At 35.7% G+C, this 21570-nt stretch overlaps 1 non-coding gene across 1 annotated transcript; it reads left to right on the forward strand.

The window, feature by feature from the left end:
- The first annotated feature begins 20322 nt into the window (after nucleotides 1–20322).
- LOC131074318 (small nucleolar RNA snoR83) lies at nucleotides 20323–20444 on the forward strand. Its single transcript, XR_009113045.1, has one exon. It is a non-coding gene; the product is annotated as a small nucleolar RNA snoR83 (small nucleolar RNA).
- The last annotated feature ends 1126 nt before the right edge of the window (nucleotides 20445–21570 follow it).

The raw sequence follows: 21570 nt of genomic DNA on the forward strand, positions 1-21570 counted from the left end.
ACAAGGATGATAGAAATGGCAAGTTTGATCAAAAAAGTGAAGAAGGAACATTTCTTGGTTATTCTTCTAGAAGTAAAGCATTTAAATGTCTGATCAAATCATCTAACAAAATAGTAGAAAGTGCAAATGTGAAAATTGATGAATTTGCAAAAAGAAATGATGAAGGAAACTCCAAAGAACCAGAAGATTATGATAAATTTGTCTATGTTCAACCGACAAGTCCTATCGAGAAAATTGTTGAAGGAAATGAAGAGAATATCCAGTTACCAAGTGATGAAGAAGATCATACAGAGCCTACCGAGCCTGTATCAGCCAAGTATGTCAAAAGACATCATGCACCAAGTCAAATTATAAGAGAGAAGGATGATCTAGTGATGACAAGGAGCAAACTGAGACAGAACACATGTCTGATATCTGAATTTGAACCGAGAATAGTGAAAGAGGCATTTAATAGTGAAGATTGGATAAATGCTATGACAGAAGAGATTGATCAGATCAAGAAGAATGACACGTGGACACTGGTCCCAAGACTGAAGGACAAAAATGTAATCGGTACAAAGTGGATTTTCATAAACAAGCTGAATGAAAAAGGAGAGGTCATTCGAAATAAAGCAAGACTAATTTACAAAGGTTATGCCCAAGAAGAAGGAATTGATTATGGTGAGACTTTTGCACCTGTAGCAAGACTTGAAGGAGTAAGAACATTGTTGGCATATGCTACTTACAAGAATTTCAAGGTATATCAAATGGATGTCAAATCTGCATTTCTGAATGGAATATTAGAAGAAGAAGTTTTTATTGAACAACCTAAAGGATTTGCTGAAGACAATAATAAAGATCAGGTATGTAAATTGAACAAAGCTTTATATGGTCTGAAATAAGCACCTAGAGCATGGTATGAAAGATTGCACTCTTATTTAATCAAGATTGGTTTTATAAGAACAAGTGAAAACAACAATATTTACATGAAGAATGATGAAAATGGAATACTGATCTCAACCATATTTGTTGATGATATTATATTTTGTGGGAATGACTCTTTATGTAAGAAATTTGGAAATGAAATGAGCAAAGAATTTGAGATGTCATTAATTGGTGAGATAAAGTATTTTATAGGTTTACAGATACTGCAAATGAAAGATGAGATTTTCATTACTCAATCCAAGTACATAAAGGAAATCTTGAAGAAATTTGGAATGGAGGATTCAAAACCAGTAAGTACTCCTATGACTACCAACTGCAAATTATCAAAGAATGATGAATCTGCATCTTTTGATGAGACACTTTACTGATCCATGATTGGAAAGCTACAATATGTTGTTCACAACAGGACAGACATAGCACATGCAGTAGGTATAGTTGCAAGATTCTCTGCAGATCCTAAGGAAACACACATGATAGAAATCAAGAGAATTTTTAGATACTTGAAAGGCATTGACGATTATGGCTTAGTATATCAGAAAAGAAATGATTTTGATTTAAAAGTTTATACTGATGCTGACTGGGCAGGCAACATTGATGACAGAAAAAGCACAAGTGGAGGAGCTTTCTTTTTAGGACAAAGACTAGTGAGTTGGCTTAGCAAGAAACAAGGATGTGTTTCACAGTCAACAGCAGAAGTTGAATACGTTGTTGCAACATTGAATTGTACCAACATAGCATGGATCAAACAACTGTTGGAAGGTATAAATGAGAAAGTTACTAAGCCAGTAACTATATTCTGTGACAATACTAGTGCCATTAACATCTCAAAGAATCCTGTTATGCACTCTAAGACAAAGCACATCTCTATCAAATATCATTATCTTAGAGAAGAAGCTCAAGAGAAGAAAGTGGTGTTGGAGTCTGTTAGCACAAAGGAACAAATAGCAGATATCTTCACCAAGCCACTACCAAGGGACACTTTTGAGTATCTCAGAAGTAAGTTAGGGGTCCTACCCCTATCTTCTACTCACTGATCGAGTTCGGTGAAAGCATCAATTCGATGACTCTATTGAATATCTTATTAGGAGTTGATGTTGATTTACACACTTTAGGAGGTTTTCTAAAGGTGTACAGGAAACATACAAGAAATAATACAGGGAACATGAATTGAAGACATAAATGCTTTGATTGAGACTCAGTTGACACATAACAGCAGGAAATCACTTCATACAAGAAGAAATTATGTTTTAGTTCTTTACTTTTTGGCATTATTGTCAAAGGGGGAGAAGACTAAAGAAAAGAAAGACTAATGTATGGGGGAGAATTTTGATGATAGAAGGAGAGCATTTCAACATTTTAGAATCTCACAACAATCCAAATCAATTAGGTCAAATCAATTGGTTTTGCCATCAATGCCAAAGGGGGAGATTGTTGGCATTTGGCATTATAACAGATAAGGAGAGATTGTTGGCTTTTCAATAAGGGTATTGAGAAGGTTGTTGATGATTATGGATATAACTAATTAAGGATGTTTAATGTCTTAATATTATTATTTTGTCATTGATGTCAAGAAATTGATTTTCTAATTCAGTATGATGTTGCCATATCTTGAGAAGTATGATTTGATGAGTATAAAGATGTCAGTAAAAGACACAGAAAGAATATGATGGATAAGGGGAGAAATAAGTTATTCAATGGGCAACTATTATCGAGTTAGACAATGATGAGATCTTGATGATTAAATTGTTTTGATATCCTACATATGTTATTGATTGAAAGGTTACTATACTATGTTATCAAGCAAAGAACCTAGTCGGTAAACCCTAAGGTTATCACTATCGGTTAATGAAGGCAGAATGTCTACCGAGTGAAGTTTAGTATTTACCGAGTTGCAACCAAGTAATAACAGAATACATTAAATGATTACATGCATTATTTAATGAAGGAAGCTGATGAGCTAGCTATGATTAAATTATTGGTATGTCATGAATGAAGTTTGTTAAAGAATCTATGGCAAAGGAAAATCGGCAGGAAGATCTACAGCTTAGATTGAACCACAATACCTTAGCACAAGTTCCAAGAAATATATGCAAGTTCCAAGGCAGGGTAAAACGTTTTCATATCAAAGGATACATTGAACTTGGACAAAGTTTGAAGATCTGATGGCTATGATTGATCATGGGAAATGTGATCAAGGAGATTAAGCGGTTGGCTAATTATTTATAAATAGGGAACTGTTGATAAACAATGTATGCGGGCAAGTGTATTCACAGGGATGTTGCATAGTGATTACCGAGCACAGAAGCTTGAAGACCTGTTTTGAATAACAGAGTATAGAGCCCAGCAGATGGACAAGATTAGTTCTATGTCTATATTGTATTGAGAAAATAAGAATCTTCTTTAGCATTTTAGATGTGAAGTTGCAGATAGATTTTTATTACTGTTATTTTGTAAAGTGACAGAAAATCTCTTAACCGAGTGGACTTAACAGTCTTATTTGTAAAACCTTCTAGCAAGGTGACATTCTGATTGAGTGTTTGAAATCTTTTAACAAGGTCACTTCTAACAAAGTGAAGATCCTAACAGATCTGAGGGAAATCCCTTAACCGGGTCACATCTAGCAATGTGTTTGTAATCTTTAACAAGATTTTCTTTTAACCGAGCATACTCTAGAAGAGTATATTTCTTAGTGGGTCCGAAATCCCACAGTGGTTTTTCCCTATTTGGGTTTCCACGTTAAATCTGGTGTTATGAGTGTTATGATGTTTATATGCTTTTGAGTTTGCTTGTTTAGCAGTTTTGGTTATATTACTGAAGTATATGTTACCGAGGTTGAATCTGTTGTTTTTATGGAAGATTAAGTTTGTATGATTCTCCCCTCCCCCCCTCTCATCTTGTTGTCTATTAGATCTATACTTACATTAAGTATCAAAACTATCATGATAAAGTCTTGAATAATGGATGAATTTGTAAGTCTAAAACTTCACATACAACAACACTCTTACTTAACAAGGATCTCCTCTTGAATTCCCAAAATTGGATATACAAATGAAGGAAAGATTTTCTTTATATATGAAATGCTAAGTTTGAATTTGATGAAAAACCATTTCAGAATTAACATAGTTTGACACGGAGTGGGATTTAAATTAGAAAAGACTGCCAAATTATCCTCCCGGAATTTAGGGAAAAAGTTCGAGACCGGGTAGTAGATATTCACCCTGGCCCTATCAACTTTTTTTGAATTTCTAAGGATGCGTGATAACTAGATTCGAATGTTGATTCTAGCTTGGTGGCTCAAACCATAATGTGTAGATATGCAAGATGTGCTTTGAATATTGAAATTAGCGTAAGATTAAAATTTAATAATAAAAAGGGGCACACCTAGGATTAAGGGCCCAATTTTATGCTATCTGGATTGATGAGAGAGGACTTAGGTTTAATTAAATGCCTAAAGAAGTCCTATAATGCATAATGCAATGGAACACATTAAAGTGAGTGCTAACTAAGCATGAAATTAGACAACCTAATTAAGGGTGTACAATTTATGACACTATAGTTCCCTAGAATGATCACAAGCCTCTAGATAATAGATTGGATTTTCTTGAGGAAAAATAGTTTTTAAAATAAGCTTGGATTTGATAGAGTGAAGTAATACTTTAAAATTAAAGAAGATATTTTTCCTCTAAAAAAAATATGTAAAGACCTTAGTAATTATTTGATACCAAGCAACCAATAAGAATTACTCTCTAAAATTCTCTCTAATAGAATCATCCTCTTTTCCCCAAATAAGATGAACTAAAATGATTGACTTCAATTGAGCAAGGATACCTAGCACTTACTCATTCTTTTATCTCTTAATATTGACTAATAATCTTTGCTAGGATGCTTCTTTTATTTTTTTAAATAAGGGTTTTTTCTTTGATATTTCTACATTTAGTAACTTTATTTATGTTATATTAGTTAGTGTGAGAATATCTCCCACTTTCAAATGTGTTTTTTGTGGGAGAGAGAAAAAAGACAAGGACCACTTACTACTTGACTATAACTTCAGCTAAAATTGTTAGAAATGACTTTTTAAAATATTTATTTGGAAAGGATTTGTCTCTAACTCCTTGTTTCAACACTTCTTTAAGTGGTTATCCCTATACAAGGAATATATGTTTTCATGCATTTTTCAAGTGATCTCAGGTAAGTGCACCAAGATGGTGAACAAAAAGCGGGGTATAAGTGGCCACGTTTTTTCTAAAATTGGCTAAACTTGAACTTGGAGCATTTTGAAACTCGTGCACTCAAAATTTGAAGATACCAAAAGAATAAGAATTATAGTACTCTAAATCTATTTTCTAAACTACTATTTTTGTCAAAAATGGATAAGATTAAGGGGGTCAAACCTTTCGTGCACACAAAAGTGTTAGGGTTTCAAGCAGATCCGAAGCAAATATGAACTAACAATTATATGCAGATTTAAATACAAAAGATAAAGAAATAAAACAGGACACAGATAACACACAAATTTAATGTGGTTCACCCAGAATGGGTTACGTCCACCATACACAGTCGTCCAATCTTTCTTATTATCCAGCAAAAATAGTACATCAACCTTACAATGTCTTAAGCATCCCAGCCGCTTATAACATGCATTTTTAGGGCAAAACCAAAGTCGACATTTTTAGGGTTTTATTACAATGTCGGTTTTCATAAAAAAAAAAATTTCTCGGGGGCTCCCGCCCCTGAACCCCAACAAGGATATGTGCTGAGTGTATAGTACTTTGCTGATCAGTCGCCACATTTCAACAATCTCCCACTTGGAGACTGATCAGGCTCCACACCGAACAATCTCCCACTTGGAGACTGATACTACACGACACCACTATACATGCAACATCCGCTAGATAAAACACTAGGACTCGACTGGTATAAATTCCACAATTATCAATCAACAAGACCAATAGAAACTGATGAAGAAATCAACTTCTCCTATGGAACTGCCTTCGTGAACATATCGACGGGATTCTCACTTGTGTGAATCTTCTCAAGCCGTAAATGACCCTCCTCCAAAACAGTCCAGATGAAGTGGTACCCGAGCTGAATGTGCTTTGTCCTTGAATGAAAAGTAGAGTTCTTCGCAAGATGAATGGCACTCTGGCTATCAGTATACAATGGGCGATCCTCCTGTGTCTGACCCAATTCCTCTAGAAAATATTGTAACCAAATCATCTCCTTGTTGGCTTCTGTAGCAGCAACATACTCAGCTTCAGTGGTTGAAAGTGCAACAACCTTTTGCAACCTAGAAATCCAACTGACTGCAGTTCCCCCTATAGTAAAAACATACCCTGTAGTGCTCCTCCGTGAATCAATATCACCTGCCAGATTAGAGTCAACAAATCCACTTGGAGTAGCATTAGATCCTTTGAAACATAATGCCTTTGTAATGGTTCCTTTCAAATACCGAAGGATCCATTTCACAGCACTCCAATGTTCCATACCCGGATTACTCATAAACCTACTCACAACTCCCATTGCATGTGCAATATCTGGCCTTGTGCATACCATTGCATACATCAGACTGCCAACAGCTGATGAATACGGGATGTTAGACATTTTCTTTACCTCTTCCTGTGACTAGCCAAAGGTGTACTAACTGCTATTGCATCCTGCATGTTAAATCTTTTCAATACCTTCTTTATATACTCACTTTGGGACAAATTCAAGGTTCTATTTTTTCTGTCCTGTGTAATCCTCATACCCAGAATTTGCTTAGCTGCACCCAAATCCTTCATAGCAAATGACCTGGCTAATTTCTGTTTAAGATCATTTATGTGTTCCATGTTAGACCCAACAACAAGCATGTCATCAACATAAAGCAACAGGATAATATAACTGTCATTATCCAATCTCTTAAAATATACACAATGATCATAATGGCATCTATGATAACCGTGTTCAGCCATGAAACTATCAAATTTTAAATACCATTGTCGGGGTGCTTGCTTTAGGCCATGCAAACTTTTCTTCAACCTGCACACCAAGTTCTCCTTACCTTTGACCTCATATCCCTGTGGTTGCAACATGTAAATTTCTTCCTCCAAATCTCCATGGAGAAAAGTTGTTTTCACATCTAATTGTTCAAGATGTAAATCATCTGCAGCCACAAGACTAAGTACAGTTCTAATTGAAGTCATTTTTACAACTGGAGTAAATATTTCATCATAATTTATACCCTTTTTCTATGCAAAACCTTTTACCACAAGTCTGGCCTTATATCTTTTCTGACCTCTTTCCTCCTCCTTCAGCCTATAAACCCATTTGTTAGGCAAAGCTCTTTTTTCTGCAGGTAAAGGGACTAAGTCCCAAGTCTTATTTTTCATCAAGGAGTCCATCTCCTCTTTCATGCCTAGCTCCCACTGTTGTTTGGCATCCACCTGCATTGCTTCTCCATATTCTTCTGGTTCACCAGAATCAATTAATAATATAGAATACAAAGAAGGAAAAAATCTTTCAGGGGGTCTATTTGACCTCGTAGAACGTCTAACACTTGCAAGAGTTTGTGGGACATTCTATTTTTGCTGAGCATCAGTTACCTGTGGCATTTCATTTTCAGGAATCTCATCCAACACCACATATTCTTGCTTGTCATGTTCATGCTTCTTTTCCTCCATCTGTTCATTATACATAACCTTCTTATTGAATATAATATCTCTACTTCTAGTTATTTTCTTATTTTCAAAATCTCATAACCGATGGCCATATTCATCTATCCCATATCCAATGAAGGTACATTTCTGAGATTTAGTATCAAGCTTGGTTCTGTTTTCTTTATCAACATGGACAAAAGCTTCACAACCAAAGGTTTTCAAAAAAGAATAATTTACCTTTTTTACCAGTCCATGCCTCCTCTGGAATACCACCATCCAAAGGGGTTGAAGGTCCTCTATTTATCAAATAGACAACAATATGTACAGCATCTGCCCAAAAATGTAAGGGCAATCCAGCATGCAATCTCATGCTCCTCGCGCGTTCCATGATAGTCCTATTCATTCTCTCTAACAAACCATTTTCCTGTGGAGTTCCTGGAACTATCTTCTGCTTTCTAATCCCATTTAAGGAGCAGTAATCTTCAAATGCTTTGCTGCAATACTCACCTCCATTATCCGATCTGAGACACTTCAACTTTTTTCCTGTCTCGTTCTCAACCAAAGCTTTCCATTTCTTAAAAGTTTCAAAAATATCTGATTTTTGTTTTAGGAAATATACCCATGTTTTTCTAGTTGAGTCATAAATAAAAATAACATAATAACAAGAGCCACCAAGAGATGATACCTGAGCCGATCCCCATACATCTGAATGTACAAACTCTAACTTTTCATTCTACTTCTCTTTCCCAACCTTGAGAAATCTGACTCTTTTCTGTTTACCATAAACACAGTTTTCACATAACTCTAAATCAATCTTCTTTAGTCCTGGCAATAGATTTTTGGAGTGAAGGGTTTTCATCCCTTTCTCACTCATGTGCCCAATCCTATGGTGCCACATTATCGAATCTATTCTTGCAACATCTATTGTTGTTGTCCCTGTAGTAACTTTATCTGTAGCAGCTAGGGTAGAGTAAGTGTTACCTGTACACAGATATAATGTGCCTACCTTTGCACCTTTAACTATTACTAATGATCCTTTACTGACCTTCCACATACTGTCTGAGAGGGTAACTATGCAACCTTCACTACCTAGTTGCCCAGCAGAAATTAAATTTCTTCTTAAATTAGGAACATGTCTTACCTCCTGCAGAAACCAGTCATTTCCATTCTGCAACTTGATCTTTATCTTTCCTTTTCCAACAATTTGATAGGGCTCATCATCACCCAAATATACCTATTCAAAATCACCTTGAACATAATCTAGAAAATATTTTCTATGGGGTGTAGCATGAAATGAAGCCCCAAAATCTATTACCCAGGAATCATTAACATTATCCAAACATAAGATTAAAGCATCTTGTAAAGTATTACTTGCAATATGAGCTTCCTTACTGTCATTTTCATTTTTGTCTCCTTCTTTGTTTTTTCGAGACCAACAGTCTTTCTTTAGATGACCAGGCTTTCCGTAGTACCATCAATCTTTCTTTCCTCTAGATTGAGAGTGTCCTTTCTTTGACTTCCCTCATGACTTCTCATTCTCAGGGCCTTTTCCTCTTTCCTTTGATCTTCCTCTATTCTCCACATTCAAAACACTACCTAATGATGTTGGAGTCTCACCTATGCTTTTCTTTCGCATTTTATTGCTTAAAATAACACCAACAATATCATCAAATACCAAAGTATTTTTACCAAAGACAGAGTTACTTACAACCATAACCAAGCTATTCCAGCTTTTTGGCAAAGAACATAAAATCAAGAGAGCCCTAACCTCTTCTACAAAAGTATTTTTTACCGAAGACAATTGACTGGTAATTGTATTAAATTCATTTAAGTGCTCCGCTATAGATCCTCCCTCACTCATTTTCAAATTAAACAAACGCTTCATAAGAAATACCTTATTTGAAGCCGAGGGTTTCTCATACAACTTAGCCAATGTCGCCATCAAATCTACAGTCATTTTTGCTTCTGTTATATTGAATGCTACAGACGGTGCAAGGCACAATCGAATGGATCCCAATGCCTTTCTATCTAAAATGTCCCACTCTTCATCCAACATCATGGTCGCTTTCTTTGTCTTTCCTTCCAATGGCCGCCACAAATCCTTTTGATACAGGTAATCCTCCATCTGCATTTTCTATAACTGATAGTTCTGGTCGTTAAACTTTTCAACCTTGAATTTGGAATCCTCCATTGCTCCCACTCAAATCTGAGAGTCCTGCCAATTTACAGAAAACCTTGCTCTGATACCAATTGTTAGGGTTTCAAGCAGATCCGAAGCAAATATGAACTAACAATTATATGCAGATTTAAATACAAAAGATAAAGAAATAAAACAGGACACAGATAACACAGAGATTTAACGTGGTTCACCCATAATGGGTTACGTCCACCATACACAACCATCCAATCTTTCTTATTATCTAGCAAAAATAGTACATCAACCTTACAATGCCTTAAGCATCCCAGCCGCTTATAACATGCATTTTTAGGGCAAAAACAAAGTCGGCCTTTTTAGGGTTTTATTACAATGTCGGTTTTCATAAAAAAAAAATACCCCAAAAAAATTTTCTCGGGGGCTCCTGCCCTTGAACCCTCGCTTTTCTCGGGGGGCTGTCGGCCCCGGACCCTGACAAGGATACGTGTTGAGTGTACAGTACTTTGCTAATCAGTCACCACATTTCAACAATCTCCCACTTGGAGACTGATCAGGCTCCACACCGAACAAAAAGTGTTCATGTTTTTTTAGCAAAACATAACATAGTGTTTAGTGTGCACATCAAAACTATTATAGTTGCATTTAGTATTTTGAAGAAACCTTTGATAGAAAGTTATTAAGAGTGAGTACTAGAAGTTGTGTATTTTTTTGTAATTTTTTGTTAAGTATTTTTCTTTTATGATTTTTCGAAGTGGACGCATCTTGAAAATCATATACCCGTTGGTGTACACCACATAACTTATACTAAAATATTCGAAAATACAAATTTTGCTTTTTGAAAGTATAAATAATGAATTTTAGAACATTAATATATAATTTATTTCAAAATGGACAATTGGTTCAAAAGTAATTGAAAAAATGGTACACAAATGTCTCTGAGAACTATGGAAACATTGGTAAAAGAAATTAAAAAATAATTTGTTATGTTGTTCAAATCTAAGCTTAGAAAGCTTAGAAGGCATGTGAAATTATGGTGGTAATTTTACAAATACCCACTTCATAACGTGTAAACCTAATGATGAGGAAGTTGAGAAACCAAATTGGGAGAAGAAAACATGTTAAAAGGAGGGAAATGAAGCTCCCAAGCCTAAGACTTGTCATCCAAGGCTAAGTACAAGCTAAAACACACAAGTGCTATTTGAATTCAAAATGCATACTTATTATTTGAAATAAAACCACGTATGCACTTTTATGAGAGAGAAACATGCTCGCATTATAACCCAAATGCAAAATGGTAAACAAGCAAAACATGTTTGCATTTTAATGATATAAAGCTAGAAAAGGAACATGCCCCTAGATGCTATTGCCTTTGGCCTTCCCTTAGAATTTTTTCATGCCAATATATACATAAAATATAACTTAAATTACAAGTTATATTTTCTCTTTGTCCTTTATCTTTCTTATTAATTTAGTTATATTTTATGTATATATTAGCAGGATATTTGAGAATGGTTTCAAATCTCTAGGAGTCATAATACAAATTTTAGGTTTTAGGAGAGCTTATAATTTTTTAGACTTAGTCAAATTTAAATAAATAGTAGGTTTATATCATCATTCTCTTGTTGTCTCTCTATCTATCTTGCACTCTTTCTCTCCCCCAAGCTCTAGACCTATCTATTTTCCTATGCCTCTCCTTCCCCTCCCTCTTTACCTCTCTCTATCTCACTCTCTCCTCTCTCCCTAGAAGCTCTAGATATTATAATTTCTTAGGCTTAGTCAAATTTCAATAATCACTAAGCTCCTATTATCATTCTCTCTTTATATCTATTTCACTCTCTTTGTCTCCCTCAATCTCTAGATCTATCTCTCTTCCTATCACACTCTCTCTCTCCCCCTCTCTCCCTCATCTCTCTATCTCATTCTCTCCTCTCCCCCCCTCTCTCCCCTATCTCTATCTCATTATATCCTCTCTCCCCAAACTCTAAACCTATCTCTCTCACCTTTCAACTCTATATCTCCCCTCTCTTCTCTACCTACCTCACACGCATTCTCTCTCTCTCTCTCTCTCTCTCTCTCTCTCTCTCTCTCTCTCTCTCTCTCTCTCTCTCTCTCTCTCTCTCTCTCTCTCTCTCTCTTCCTACCTCTACTTCACTACATACCTCTCCCTCTCTCTCTCATTTTATCAATATCCCATCCTCCCATGCTCCCTCTCTACTTATCTCACTCTTAACCTTTCCCTCTGTACTTACCTATGTCTCCCCTCTCCCTCTCTCTACACACCTCTACATCCCTCCCTCCCTACCTCTATTTATCTACATAAATCTCACTCTCTTTATCTCTCGCTCCATCCCTCCCTCCTTCCATCTTGATTTCTCTTCATCTCACTCTCTTTGTCTCCCCCAAGCTTTATACCTTTCTCTCTCATCACTCTCCCTCTCTCCCCTCTCTCCCCTCTCTCTATCTCACTCTCTCCTCTCCACCCCAAAATCTAGACCCATCTTTCCACCTCTCTCTCTCTCTCTCTCTCTCTCTCTCTCTCTCTCTCTCTACATGCCTCCTTCTCACTCCCTTCCTCTATTTTTCTACATAGCTCTCCTTCCATCCTCCTTCTATCTATACTTATATCTCCCCTCACACTCTCTCTATACACATATCTCCCTCCTTCCCTACCTACCTCTATTTCTCTAGATAAATTTACCTCCCACCCTCTATCTTTACACCTACATCCATCTTTCCTTCCCTCCCTCCACCTCTCTAGTTATCCATCTATCTCCCGTCTCCCTTTCTCTATTTATCTCCTCTCTCTCTCTCTACACATCTATCTACCCTCTTACTCTTTTTGTCCCCCCTCTTTCTCTCTACCTACCTCTATTTCTATCCCTCTCTACTTTTATCTTCCCTAACTCTCCACCTCCTTCCCTCTATACTACTATTTATATCACCTCACTCTCTCTTTATCTCTCCCTACCTCTCCCTCCCTCCTTCCCTCACCATACTCTCTCTCTCTAACTACTTGTCTCTATCTACCCCCCCTTTCTTTAAATACCTATCCTTCCCTCCCTAGCTCTGACTCTCCCCTTCACTTTTGTCTATCTTGCCTCTCTTTGTCTCTCTCCTCCCCTCTCCACCTCTCTCTATCTATTTCCCCCCACTCAACTTATCACTATCTCCCTCTCTCCTTCACTATATATATCTCCCTCCTTGCAAGACCTCTATTTCTATCCCTCCCTCTATCTCACAAACCTTCCCTCGCCACTTCTATCTATCTTACCTATCTCTCCACTCTCCCTCCCTACTATAGGTCTTTCTCAATCTACATCTCTCTCCCTCTTAAGCTATTTCTCTACCTCTCTCTCTTTCCTTTTCTCTCTACTTATCTATATCTACCTACATGTATTGCAATCTTTTCGTACTCTATTTGTCTACATACCTCTCACTCCATCCTACCATATTTATTTGTCTCCATCTCTCTCTCTTTATCTCACCTCAAAGGGAGAGAGCTAGAGAGATGAGAGACCCAGTGGGAGAGAGAGTAATGTCAAATATACAGAGGGGAGTGACAAATGTGTGTGATGAGATATGAAGGGAGAGGTAGAGAGGTAAAGAGGGAGGGAGAGAGATAATTGGAGAGGCGAGAGATAGAGGGGTGAGAGAGAAGAGAGGAAGGGGAAAGGGAGGATCCATAGAGAGGAACAGAAGGAGAGAGGTAGAGAAGTGAGAGACCTAAAGGAGGATAAAGTGATGTGTGTGTGTGTGTGTGTGTGTGTGTGTGTGTGTGTGTGTGTGTGTGTGTGTGTGTGTGTGTGTGTGTGTGTGAGAGAGAGAGAGAGAGAGAGAGAGAGAGAGAGAGAGAGAGAGAGAGAGAGAGAGAGAGAGAGAGAGAGAGAGAGAGAGAGAGAGAGAGGTAATAAGACATGGATGGATAGGTAGAGAGATAAAGAGGGAGGGAGGGAGAGTGGAGATATAAGTAGACAAAGTAGGAAACCTATAAAAAATGTGTACTTGAATTATGAAGGACAATCCAATGAATATTTCTATGGGAATAAATCCATACATAGTCATTGGATTGCCCTTCATAATTCAAGTATGTCCTAATATTTATGCATCTCTTCCCACATAAATAGTTATTGGATTGCCCTTCATAATTCAAGTAATTTTTTTAAAGTGTCCTAATATGTATACCTCTATCTACCCTCCTTCTCCCTCCCTCTTTACCTATCTACCTCTCCCTCCATGTCTCATTACACACATTTCTCACTCTCTCCCCCCACTCTCTCTATATCTCTCACCTCTCTCCTCTCCCTTCGCTCCTCTCTATTGATCCTCTCCTTTCTCCTCCCTCTCTTATCACTCTCACTTCTCCATTTGTCCCCTCTCCAAGTCTCTCCCTCCCTATCTCATTACACACATTTCTCACTCCCCTCTATATCTCTCACTTCACTCTCTCTCTCTCCTATTGGGTCTCTCACCTCTCTACATAAATAGAGAGAGGAGATAAATAGAGAAAGGGAGAGGGGAGATAAAGAGTAGAGATAGATGGAAAAGTAGAGAGGTAGAGAGAGGGAAGGAGGAGGGATGTAGGTATAAATAGAATGGGTGAGAGGGAGATTTATGTAGAGAAATAGAGGTAGGTAGGGAAGGAGCGAGACACATGTTTAGAGAGAGGGAGAGGGTAAATAGATATAAGTAGAGATAGAAGAGGAGAGAGAGGAGGGAAGGAGGGAAGGATGGAAGGAGAGCTATGTAAAAAAATAGAGGTAGGAAGGGATAGAGAGAGAGAGAGAGAGAGAGAGAGAGAGAGAGAGAGAGGTTGAAAGATAGGTCTCGATCTTGGGGTCGAGAGGAGAGAGTTAGATAGAGAGAGGTAGAGAGAGGGGAGAAAGGACGAGTGATAGGGAGAGAGATAGGTATAAATATTAGAAGGATAAAGAGAGTGAGATAAAGATAAATAAAGAGGGAAGGAGGGAGGGGGGAGTGAGAGAGAGAGGAAGAGAGGGAAATTTATGTAGATAAATAGATGCAGGGAGTGAGGGAGGTAGAAGTACGTGGAGAGAGGGAGAGTGAAGATAGAGGTAAGTGGAAAGGGAAAGGGTGTGTGTGTGTGTGTGTGTGTGTGTGTGTGTGTGTGTGTGTGTGTGTGAGAGAGAGAGAGAGAGAGAGAGAGAGAGAGAGAGAGAGAGAGAGAGAGAGAGAGAGAGAGAGAGAGGTATGTAGAGAAGTAGAGGTAGGGAGAGAGTGAGGGGATGTATGCAAGGGAGGGAGAGGGAGAGAATAGAGATAAGTAGAGAGAGTGAAGGAGAGAGAGTTGGGGAGGGGGAGAGAGAGGTGAAATAGAGAGGAGAGAATGTGTGAGGTAGGTAGAGAAAAGAGGAGAAATACAGAGAAGGGTGAGAGAGAAGAGGGTGAGATAGACAGATAGGGGAGAGAGGGGGAGAGGGAGAGTGATAGACCGAGAGATAGATCTAGAGATCAAGGGAAACAAAAAGGGTGAAATAGAGATAGAGAGAATGATAATAGGAGCTTGGTGATTATTCAAATTTGACTAAGTTTGAGAAATTACAAGTTATAGAGCTTGGGGAGAGAAGATAGAGAGAGGTAGAGAGAAAGGAGGAGAGACACGGGAAAACATAGAGGTCTAAATTTTGGGGGAGACAAAGAGGGTGATATAGAGAGATAACAAGAGAATGATGATAGGAGCCTATTGATTACTGAAATTTGATTAAGTTTGAAAAATTACAAAATCTCCCAAAATCTAGAATCTGCATTATGACTCCTATAGATCTGAAACCATTCTCAAACATCCCGCCAATATATACATAAAATATAACTTAAAGTACAAGAAAAATAAAAGATAAAGAGAAAATATAACTTATATTTGTTATATTTTATGTATTTATTGTCATGAAAAAAAAAAAAGCATAACGCGTGCGTGTTTCTCTCTCATAAAAGTGTGTACACAGTTTTATTTCATATAACAAGTGGCCAAGTGCTTAGATTTTGATCAAACGAGACATTGATATGTTTTTCTTCAAAATGAGACCACGACTTCTCTCAATTTTAAAGCTTAAACTTTTAAAATTATAAAATTTATGGCACCACTTGCTTTAGAATACTCTTAAAAAATCTAAGAAGCATTCTCTAAAATACTTAGGAAACCCTCTTTAATGGGACAACAATATGAAGGTACAATTCCATGGGGCTTCATAATCTATTTTGAAGAAGTAGGGATCCATGAACAAAAATAAAATGCATTGAGATGACATTTTTAGGGCACCACTATTGGTCTAAAAGTGTCCATGTACCATAACATGTATTGGTACCCCAATCACCTATTGGTCCCTCCCCCAACAAAATTAAATAATTTATTTTCCTCAACAATAATAACAAACCCTACTTTTTAATTAAAAAAATTAAGAACTTGAATTTTAAATTTAAATTACATTATAAAATTTAGAACCCACCCATTTTAAAACAAGAGACGCAAAGCGTCAAGTTCCTGCCTATAGTTATTATAGGGTAGAGTAGATAACGTAGTTATTTATGGATATGAATATTACAATTGTATTAGCTATAATCATCAAGATTGGAGACAAAAATTATGTTATCGTTGAAAAGGTTTAATGATAAGATAATAATTGCTTATTAAGTTAAATCAACAGTGTGCATAAATAGAGAGTAATGGCCTAGAGAGTGAAAAGTCTACAAATTTATTAGTTACATGTTGGTCTATAAATTTTGTGAATTTTTCAAATTATTATTTATACACAAGAATTTAAATTTTCATATTTATAGTGGATAGATAAGATTTATGTAGATTATTTATAAAACAAATTATTTTTATATCTTGTAAGATGAAACACCACATTTAATGTTTACAGTAAAATATGAAATTATTTATTTGTTTTATAGAATTAATTGAGAAATATTTTTTAGGCATGTTTGATGCTTTTTCCTATACAGAATTGTGGGAACTTTTATTAGCATCTTCTACAAAACTAAGAAGGTAAGAAAAACACTACAATCATGATGAATACATTGAATTATTCCGTAATAAGATAATGGTCACATTTTAAGTGTTGTGAAATTTCAACATTTTGAAGATTACAATACAAAATAAAATCATAGCTTGTGAAACTTTCTCATCTTTTTATTATTTTTGTTTAGTACCTACATACACTTTGTCAAATGTCATGTACGAGAGAGCTCTGTAATGAATTAGTGGTTAATTGATTTTAGTTGGCTGCAAAGAATTTGGTTGTGTTTCTGTAAATCTCTATAACAAAAGACAAACAATTAGGCAAATATATAGATAAAGTTGGCAAATTAAGTATGAGGGTTAAAACGAAAAAACTCACCTTTCTTGCAATCCAGACAATTAAAGCAAAAAGTTGTAGATGGCTTTTTTTGTAATATCAAAGTTAAGAAGAGAGCTGGTTGAAGAATTTGTCCATGAAAAGGCTGATATTTCTGCTCAAAAATTTGTGTCAAGACAATTGAATGTTTACCATCTATTTTGTTATGAGTGTTATATAACTAAGAATTAGTAACTACTTTTTCTATTGAAATAAAAAAATAATTACAGATTCCAAGAGCCTAGAAGATCATGAGCAGTAGACAGTGCAACCATCTCAAGGATCTTTCAAACTTACAATTAAGGAAGAACAATAATCTTACACAAACCTTGTTGTTGCATAACAATAATTCAATAAGTTCAGCATTAAGAAAAAAATTACAACTCGAATATGATAAAACACACACCCGTGCAAGCACAAGGTGATATCAAATGCTTCTCTGCCAATAAACCAGCTTCACCCAACACAAAAATTGGAGTTGATTCCAAGCAAATTCTGCAGATTGGATCAAATTGCTCACCCCCTGTACCCATGCATATTTTGGCAGTCTGAAACATAAATCATTTTGACTTTATTTCCCATCAGGGGTAATAAGCAGGTTTAGTTGGATTTCTACTTGCTCAGGCTATGCATAATCCTCACTGCCAATTTAGGAAGCACACTTGATAATTGGTCACCGTAGCCTTCATAGTTTGGCTCAACTTGTACTTACCATTTCCTTTCACATTAAACATAAGACATATCCTAAACATAGGCTTATCTTACAATTATGACATTACCACATCACTATTGAAATAAAAGATTCACAATCCAACCGTTTCTAACATAACTACCAAAGCAAAACTTCTTCTGGTCATTTAGGGCAATCACCATGATTTTTAGTAGTGGCTTCAGCATATAAGCTAAGTCACAAATTTAACAAATACCACATATCAAATGCTATATTAAAATCCAAAACTACTTATGCTATAGTTGAAAAAAGATGAGCAGATCGATGGTGTTCTCAATCATATAGTTACTAACTCAAACTTTCATTTTAGTCTAATCTTGAAGAATACATATAATCTCTTATTACATTGTTTGTAGTTCACAAAACATAAGAAAAATACTATTGTTGACATTACCTTGATCATAATATTGTAGCAAGGTTATCATTCATTAATAATTAGCTGTATACAAATCCACACAAAGGTTACTGATATGCTACAAAACCAAAATATTCAAATTTGAAATTGAACTATACTTCACATGCAACGCAAAGATCAGTTGAAAAAAAAATTGATTTCATACTAATAGTGAACACGACAACAAAACATAAGTCAAACGAACAGAAATTTAAATTAAATTTCTCTAACAATACTCATCCAGAAAGGTTAACCAGAAAATTACTTTACACGATTTTCATTACGAATAAGCAAAAATGAACAGATAGTTCAAATTTTTTACGCAAGTAGCTAACAAAGACATTTAACTATGAGATATATACAAAATTTTAACAAACAAGCTAACCACCACGAGTTTTTGTAATACAACCACTCAAGTGCAAATTTATCATGCACAATAAATGATATATTTTCATAAGCAAGCAAACAATAGATTGTATTTTTGGGAAAATTTACGCTTAAGGATAAATATGCAGTGATAATATTTTGAAAAAATCTTGGACCCTTTCTTCCACAAGAAGCTGCTCCAGTTGTGTCACGGGTATAAGTGTTTGACGATTACCATTAGCCATGGATTTGATTTAATATAAAGAAGTCTACTGAAAACATCTTAATTTCATTGAATTCCAGCAACATAAATGTTTTAACAATAGAAAAAGGAATGGATTTCAGACCACACACAAACAGTTCTCATGTATGCAAATAAAAATCTGCACATTTACCTGGAATAAAGAGATGAGGAGATCTGAAATTTCAAAGCAATTAATACATATTCTTTTGTTCGTGGACAATGTTAAATTTGAAAAAAATAGATGACCACTACTAAATTTCTTTGTGTGCACCAGTCAATCAAAATTAATGCTAGTTTTCAACCCAAAAAAAATCAAACTTATCAAGAGAGGATGTTTCTAGACAAAATTAAATGTGACAAGTCCTCAAGAGAGGATGTTTCTAGACAAAATTAAATGTGACAAGTCTACATATAGTAAAATGTACAATACAAATAGTTCTTTGTATTCAATATACATACAATTGTCAAAAAGTATAATAAATATACATTAAATGAGATGACATTTGTCACAAAAATACATGCTACCAAACAATATTTTATTCTGATTTTGTTGTGTTTCAATAAATGACATAAGATTTTCGCAGATTTTTGTGGATTTGAAGGCCCATTTATCATTAAGAAGGAGACCAAAAAATTTATTGACATTTTGGATGGTTGTTAAATTTTTTGACTTAAAATTTAGGAAAATACATTTTTTGCAATGGCTGTTTGCAGAATACACCAATAAGAAAAGAGATAAATAGTATTATTTGAATTTTGAGGAAATATGCAAAAAATGAAACTATAAAAATATGAACAAACTTAAAAAAATAGTCTCAAATGATTGACTACCTTAAAAAAATAAAATGCACCGTATGAATGCATTAGTATTCCTCCGATAATAATAATCCTAAACAATTTCAATGCCCACTAAATATTTTTACAAACTTGCCGTCCATGGGACGGTACCCTAAGCCTGGGTTGGGAAATACTCGGGGGTTTTTACTTTGAAGAAAGCTTCTTCTATTAGGGTTAGGGTTTCTGTGTTTAAGAAAGGCTGCACCTGGCGTAGACTTCATCTGTAACTGGGAGTATTGTATGCAAATGTATGTAAAATTATTTCCATATTTTAAGGAATCAGTGTAAAAAGTTATAGGAAATCAGTGTTCTATAAGTTTTTGTAGGCCTAGTTTGTGCTTGATACCCTGCAACGCCGACAGGTAATTACTCTTCGTTTTAGCTAATCGTTCCGATTTTTAATCGTTATACAATTTGCGGCGGGCTAGCAGTTTTGGCGATCGCTCTGGTTTTTGTTTTGTTATTCTTAAAGAATGCATACTATTACCAGACGGAAACCCTAAACCCCGTTTTTCTTTAGAGTTGTGCACTTAGTGTTCAAGCTCTTACTTTTGAAAGCATTGTATAATCCTTTTCAGGCAATCATCGTAATAGTTTTAATGTTTGTTGTGTTTACAACATTTTTGCTTGTTTTACAGTTTTTTGTTTAAAATATCTCTTCGAGAGGTTTGCATGTGCCTTCATAATCCCAGCTAAGCTAATCAATTTGCTTATCTGATTCATGGGAGGCATATATAAACGTGGAAGTTTCGCTGACGACACTCTGTTATTTGTGAGTGTTTTCTGATAGTAGCTTACCATACAAGCCAAGTGTATCTAAGCCTCTTAGTGAGGATGTCAAGATTGACCTATATCCTTAACACACTTTTGATTGCCCCTAAGATGGACACATATTGTCTGTAATAAAATATACCGTTTTACCTTTTATGGAAGATCCGATTAATTGTCCGAAATGATCAGTGTGTATGTTGGAGCTTGTAGGCAACAAACTAAATGCTTTAGAAATTTTGATTCACACCATTGCTTTTTGGGTTTTAAAGTGCTCTTTTGTTTCAAAAATCTTTCCAATAAACTTGCCCTGTTCTTGAGCAGACCTTTGTAATCCAAGCTTAGTCACGTCATCTTGTGTGATTCATGCGAGTCATAAACTAAAGGTGAATTTTGGCTATAACACACTTGATTTTTATGAATGATTTGGAAGCTTGGATGTTAGGTTGATTCTATACTATGTTTTTTTGGTATTGAGGTCATTTATGCTCAGACTTCACAAATCTCAAGGTTCAGGGGTAGATGGTTATTTCCCAAGTCTATTAGTAGAGCTCTCTTTTGTGTTTTCGACTTCTTAAGTCTCAAAGATCTAGGGTAGAAGGGTATTTACTAAATTCTTATAGCAGTGTCAGTATCCATTCAAAAAGTATGGACATTTTTTATTTAATTAGCAAGGAATTGAATCCGGGAGTTGAAATGATAGAACTTATGATTTACAATAGAAGTTTGACAAGTCGAGTATGTTGCAGCTTTTTTTTTCTATTGTGCACATTTTTGTATGTAATGATTTGGTCATACCGCAAAGATGTGACGAAACATTTTTAAAGTAATTTTCCAGATCATTTCTTTTGGTCGAAAATCTCGAGCTTAGAACTGGAAAGGTAATTTAAATAAGAGTTTTGGAGCAGCCAAGTTTTGCTATAGTCTGTTACAGTGATTATGTGATAGCTGTTTTGTTTTAACAGTATATATAGATCAAGGATTTTAGTTACTGAAAATGATCTTTCTAAACTCTTGGAGCAATAAGATCTTGAACATGCAGGTATGCTTGCCTTTGCCAGTAAGCAGGACCTAAAATGAAATGCTCTATAAGCTAAATGTGTACTGAAATCAACCTAGAAAATGTTGACGTTGATAATTATATCTATTTCTTGACAACATATCT

The sequence above is a fragment of the Cryptomeria japonica genome, chromosome 7 (genome assembly GCF_030272615.1).
Source record: "Cryptomeria japonica chromosome 7, Sugi_1.0, whole genome shotgun sequence".
In the NCBI taxonomy this organism is placed as follows: Eukaryota; Viridiplantae; Streptophyta; class Pinopsida; order Cupressales; family Cupressaceae; genus Cryptomeria; species Cryptomeria japonica.